The sequence below is a fragment of the Cyprinus carpio genome, chromosome B3, assembly GCF_018340385.1.
Source record: "Cyprinus carpio isolate SPL01 chromosome B3, ASM1834038v1, whole genome shotgun sequence".
Taxonomy (NCBI): domain Eukaryota; kingdom Metazoa; phylum Chordata; class Actinopteri; order Cypriniformes; family Cyprinidae; genus Cyprinus; species Cyprinus carpio.
In genome coordinates, this window is record NC_056599.1 from 8,246,930 (window position 1) to 8,253,348 (window position 6,419).

Below are 6,419 nucleotides of genomic sequence, written 5' to 3' on the forward strand. Positions count from 1 at the left end.
TCGCAGGTGCGCTGCATGTAGACGTGGTTCCTCTCCTCCAGCAGACGCACCTGTCTGCGCAGATCTCCCAGATCCTCCAGCTTGCGCTTGTACGTCTCCACCATGGCCTCCAGTCGACTCACGCGAGCAGACGAGTGCCTGCAGCAGGAAACACCAGTGATGAACACAGGAAGAGCGTGTCAAACAGCAGGCAGTGAGGGCGTGTGGGATGTGAGGATTTATTTTTGGTTTTTGAGTGAGTGTGTCTATTGAGCGAGGCTGGTGAGCTCCTCATTCCTCAGCTGCAGATCCGTCACCTCTCGCTCCAGAACATCTGCTCGCACACGCAGGTCGTCTCGACTGCTCTCCAGCCTGAAACACGTGAAATGCTTCATTTAGAAGATGTGGCACTTACAAGCTTTTGCATCTGAACTCTTCATATGATGTTAACATAGCAGTGCATAAATATACTACACTTCTTCTTGTATTCGTATGCATAGACATACAGAATTTAAGTAAAAATTATTAATCATATTTATAATATTATATTAATACAATACAATGTAAATTATAATATTATATTTCTTTATTTTCAATTAATAATAATATTAATTTAATTTATAGCACAATATAGGAATAACAATATTATATTATTAAAAAAAGCTACATAAACACTATATGATATTACAATTATTTATATAATATTATAGTTATAGAATTTTATATTTGTATGAATATAGCCAGAAATCAATTACATAATAAATTACAATTAATTTTATTTATTATACAATATAGAAATAATATTATCATATAATATTATTAATTTAAATCACATAAATATAATTCTATAATATTATAATTATTATCGATCTACAGAAGACCAGCATAAACACTCTGGGCCCTGTCGTGCAGCTGCGCGAGGGGCCTCACACCTGTAGCTCTCCTCCTGCAGCTGCTCCATCTGACTCTGCAGCAGCAGCAGCTTCTTGTTGGTGATGGTGGAGGAGACGTCGGGCGTCTCAGAGTGACTGAGACGCTCCCGCAGAGACTGAAGCTCCACCTGCAGCGAGGACTTCTCCTCCATCAGAACAGACACCTGAATCACACACAAACATGTCACTTATTACTCAAGCCAGCCTTCCTGCTTTTATCATCATTCAGTTCAGCGGTCACCTGCTGCTGTGGTTGTAGGTATCGGTGTGTGTGTTTTTTGTTTTTGTTGTCTTGTCTCTTCACTCAGAAAATAATACTTCCTGGACTGAGGATCAACAGGACGAGAAAACGTGAGATAATGCAGAAAACCCAAACCCATCCGATCCTAAACACCACACACTCACCTGACTGTCGAAATCCCCGAACGTCTCTGGAGTTCCTGCCTCCACGGGCTCTTTGGTGAGCAGCTGAGACACAAACACAGTAAGACTTTCATTAGATCAACAGCACAGCGGTCACATGCTCAATCTGCTGCTCTTCACAGATCTACACACGGCCTTCTGGGAGAACAGAGCGAGTTTTCACACATACAGAGACGTGCTTTCACACAGATCAATGGAGAGACTGTCCTCCTCATCGTTTGAATGGAGGAAGTTACAGAGAAATAAACATTTGAATAAAGCCCAAAAGTACTTCACATTCACTTCCTCTACAGGGACTTCATTAAATGTATTTTGGAGCATGTGTCCGGATTAAAAAAAATAAAATGAATCCCAGCAGGTACTTGAAAACACTAAAAAATTCAGTTTTATGAAATTTAATGTCATAAGTCCTCATTTGTAAGTCGCTTTGGATAAAAGCATCTGCTAAATGACTAAATGTATGTCATATACACTGCCATTCAAAAGATTTTTACAGTCTCTTCTGCTCATCAAGGCTGTATTTATTTGCTCACAAATACAGAAAAAAAATACAGATTCTAATATTGGTTTCCTATTTTACTATACTTTAAAAAATCATTTATTTCTGTGACGCAGCACTGAATTTTCAGCATCATTACTCCAGTCTTCAGTGTCACATGATCCTTCAGAAATCATTCTAATATGCTGATTTATTATCAGTGTTGAAACTGTTGTGCTTCTTAATGTTTTTTTGGAACATGTGAAACATTTGTCTTTGATTCTTTGAGGAATAAAGAGTTAAAACTGTACAGCACTTATTCAGAATAGAGATCTTTTTTAAATAATATAAGTCTTTACTATCACTTTTTATCTATTTAACATCTTTGCTGACTAAAAGTATTAATTTCTTTAAAAAAAATAATGATGCTGAAAATTCAGGTTTGCTTCACAGAAATAAATTATATTTTTAAAGTGTATTAAAATAGAAAACTGTAATTTTAAATTGCAACAATTTCAAATAAAAAAAAAAATTCTGTATTTTTGATCAAATAAAAGCAGCCTTGATGAGCAGAAGAAACCTATTAAAAAACAAAAACAAAAAAAACATTACAAATCTTACTGATCCCAAACTTTTGAACGCAACGTTTCTTAAATGGTATAACAAACTTCTTAATTTTGAAAGATGTTAAATTTAGGGATGGAAAAGCAAGAATGGTGAAACAGTGGATGAATATAAAACTTTAAAAGGCTTGCGGTCTCAGAGCCGTTTACAATCAAAGACAACTGCATATTTATGCCAAAATCATAATAGACTGTTTATCAATTATGAAAGTGTATATTGTAATATGTAAATAGAGGATATGATGGTAAGAGTGAATATTTTATCTCCATCTGTTCAAATGAACACAGACATTTCAAAATAAGAGTCCTTGTGTATTTTGGGCTTGTTTATAATTATAAGTCCAGCATTATGCATAAAGTTTTTTTCTTATGGTTATTATTGGTATTTTGGTTACACAAACTGTATCTGGCATTTAATATAATTATAAATTATATATAAACAAATAAAGAATGCAGTTTAACTCTAAATATTTAAAAACCCAGTACTTTGATTAAATCATTCTGCATGCAAACTTCTCCTTGCATCCCTTTACTGAGGAAAAGCTTACATTACATTACTCAATTTTCATTGCATTCTTAAAGTTTTTTTTAATATGCTCCTAAATTTTTCAACTTCGCAGCACAAGTGCTTCTTTTGAAATAAGTGTGTAATGCAGGTGTGTTCTGCACCTCTTGTATAGCCGCCATCACAACATGCTGCACTGATTCCTCCAGCGTCATGATCTGCTGAATGTGCTCTGAGAAAGAAAAGAAAATCATAAAGTTATGACATTTAGGCTGATGGTTAATTAACAGACAAAAATCACTAATTTACAGATAAATTATTCTCAAGTGATTTTGAAAAACATCCACCTAATGAAGTCATTATTTTACATTGAACCAGAAAATTCATTAAATATTAAGGAGATGTTGAGTATCTGTTTGTAAATATGAGTTTAACTACGGCTTCACGTGTTTCTGATGACTTCTAAACGTCATCAGATTGCAAAATTTTTCGGAGTCATTAACACCGGTGCTGTCAGACTGATAACAGCTGGTTTTCCCATCACTCCCTCTAGAGATCTCTGACCCTCCATTCATGCTGTCAGCAGGGGTCGCTCTAATCTCAGCTCAGTTTTTGTTCTCTTTTCTAGTCTGTCTATCAGACCGTAGCACTGTGAGGTCACGTGACTGATCATGTGACTCAGGGCTTGTAATGTCTTGTGTACCTTGTTTCTGATCGCAGCTGACGGCGCAGCCCAGAACCAGCTGAAGCAGACGACCCAGTTCAGTCACGTCCCCCATCTCACCGATCAGACACACGTCAGGAACGTGCTCGTCACACACCTGCTGACCCAACACCTGACAAACACACACACACACAATACGTTACTAGCTAATAACAGCCTCAATAACAGGTTAACACAGCTAAAAACTTCAACGGAGAACATGTTTTAAAGAGTTAAAATATAACAGACCCATTGTACAGACACAAATGTATACATACACACACAAATACACGCACGTGTGTATGAATTCATAAATATGTGTACAATGGGTCCGTGTTATTTTAGTATCACTGATATACTACTAAAGATTTTGGATTAGATTTTATTTTCTCAGTTCATTTTTAGTGTTTTAATATGTAAACATTTTAATAAAATGTGTTTGTCGTTAATATTTGTAAAATGTATCTGTATAGTTTTTTTATTCATTTTTATTAATGCTTTATTCCTTTATATAGTTTTTTATTTTGTTGATTTTTTCTGTAGTTTGTTATTTTAGTATCACTGATGCACTACTACAAATCTAATATTTTGAACTTGTTTTTATTTTTATATTTTCACTTTTCACTTTCATTTTAAGTAAATTTGTTGTGCATTTTCTGTTAGTTATTCCTATTAGTTTTATTTATTCATTTCATTTATTTATGTAGGTTTTTTAAAATGTTGTTTATTTTTGTTTATGTAGTTTTAGTTTCTGTAATATTCAAAGTAAAATAAACAAATGTGAGAAATGTTGCCCTGACATTATTTCATTATTTTTTTTTCCTTTTCTTTTTTTACGTAGTTTATTTACATAGTTAATTAGTTAATGTACTATTTAAATTTAAATTCCCCAAAACGAGAAACAATATAATATCTAAATATATAATGGAAGTATATTTTATAATATACTTACAGTATAAAAGTACGTTTTATCCTTTACTTGTTATTCAAGTATCACACACACATATCCCCTTTATGTGAACCTCTGGTTCAGAGGTACAAAAGAAAGCAGCTTTTGATAGACTTCAATCACACAAAAACATAACTTACATCATGATAATACTCCATCATGCTCTGCAGGATCTTCTTGAGGTTGCTGACCTGTCAGAGCACATGTGTTTACTCAGACCCATGAACATCCTGTACACTGTACAGAAAACATCTTTACTAGAAAGAAATCTAATAAAACTAAAGTACCTTCAGCCTCCAGTTTGTGCCGCCATCCTCTTTTATCCTGCTGAGCCACGTCTCATTAAACCAGGACGAATCTCTGACAGAGACAGAACAGAAATGCTCTTAAAACACAGAGCTAACACAACTGATCATGCTTCATGAAGGCAAAGGTCCATCAGTGGTCTTGAGGGCCAGTGAATGAGAAGTATTCACAATCAGCTGTCATCTTTGACATGTCAGTTGCACTCATGCATGTGTGCCGGTGGTTTAACGGTGCTTCAGGCATCCAGCGCATCTGTCAGATCAGCTTTCACGTGAATAGTTGACGTTCCTTCCTAAACATTTGCAGAAAGTCACACTCACATCTTATTGAGCACATGTGCGATGGCCACGCCGCTGGTCAGCTCATGTTTGCTCGCGCACGACGCCACCTGAAACGACTGCAGCTGAAACACAGAAAGAGACAAATACAGACATGACAAGTGTATACAAAAACTGTTTAAAACTTGTGCTGTTTAGGGTCTAAGACACCTTTTAGAAAATAAATGAATAATAAAAATAAGATTCAAATAAATAAATTAAAGAGAAAAAAGTCAAGTAAACATAAAAATGAATGTGTACTATAACGAATAGATTTTTTTTTCTGTAATAAGTATGAAATAACTCAACTCAAACTAAATATTTTTTCAAATAAATGGTATAAATGATAATAAACAAACAGAAGCAAATGTTCATGCCTACTTTGATATATTAGAAAGCTTAACTCAAAGTAATATCTATATATTGAGTAATTATTAAGAAAAACAGAGACTGTCAAAGGAGAATCATAGGTTATGTATTGTTTTGTTACGTAAACAGCAGTATGTCTCAAAAGTAATCAGTCTAAACTCATTTCAGGACCTTTGGTCAGTTACATGAGTTTAACACACCAAACACACACATGCAGAGCTGTATAAAGCACTAATAAAATCGCCTGACTGATATACGAGCGAATAAGAAACAGAAAACGGCGCTTAATTCATTAAAAGTCATAGAATCGTTGATATGTGAGATTGCACCTGCTGCTAACAGGCTAGCGCGCTAAACACAAACAAACAACAACTACTTCATTCTCAGTCAACACAGACGGACACTCTTTAAATATCACTAGAAGCGAACGGAACGGGTTTATATCTTACCCAGATGAACAAAGAGTCACTCAGCTGGTGTTTATTGAGGCTCATGGTGCCGGTTTGTGCTGCTACATACACTAGCAGCGCCGCTAAACGCGCTCACACGAACTGACGCGTCACCGACGCACATATTTGCGCCGCGAGAGCTCTAGTAGCCATAGCAACACAGCGACGCGCTCGCTGCAGATTTCAATTAAACACACGTCAAATAACACTGACCAGTGCGAAATAATCAACTTATTTAAATCACGTTTAAATATTTAATTTACAAAAATGTTAGTTTACCCGAAAATTACAATTCCGTCATTCAAGTTTCAAACCTGTATTAACGACAAAATTGAGAAATAAATAAATAAATAAATAATAATAAAAAGTTTTCCAGACTTGTTTTT

The 6,419-nt window shown here is 35.1% G+C and overlaps 1 pseudogene; it reads right to left on the reverse strand.

Moving 5' to 3' along the window:
• LOC109055746 overlaps window positions 1-6,179 on the reverse strand; it is a 14,607-nt pseudogene extending 8,428 nt beyond the window's left edge.
• Between the last annotated feature and the right edge of the window lie 240 nt (window positions 6,180-6,419).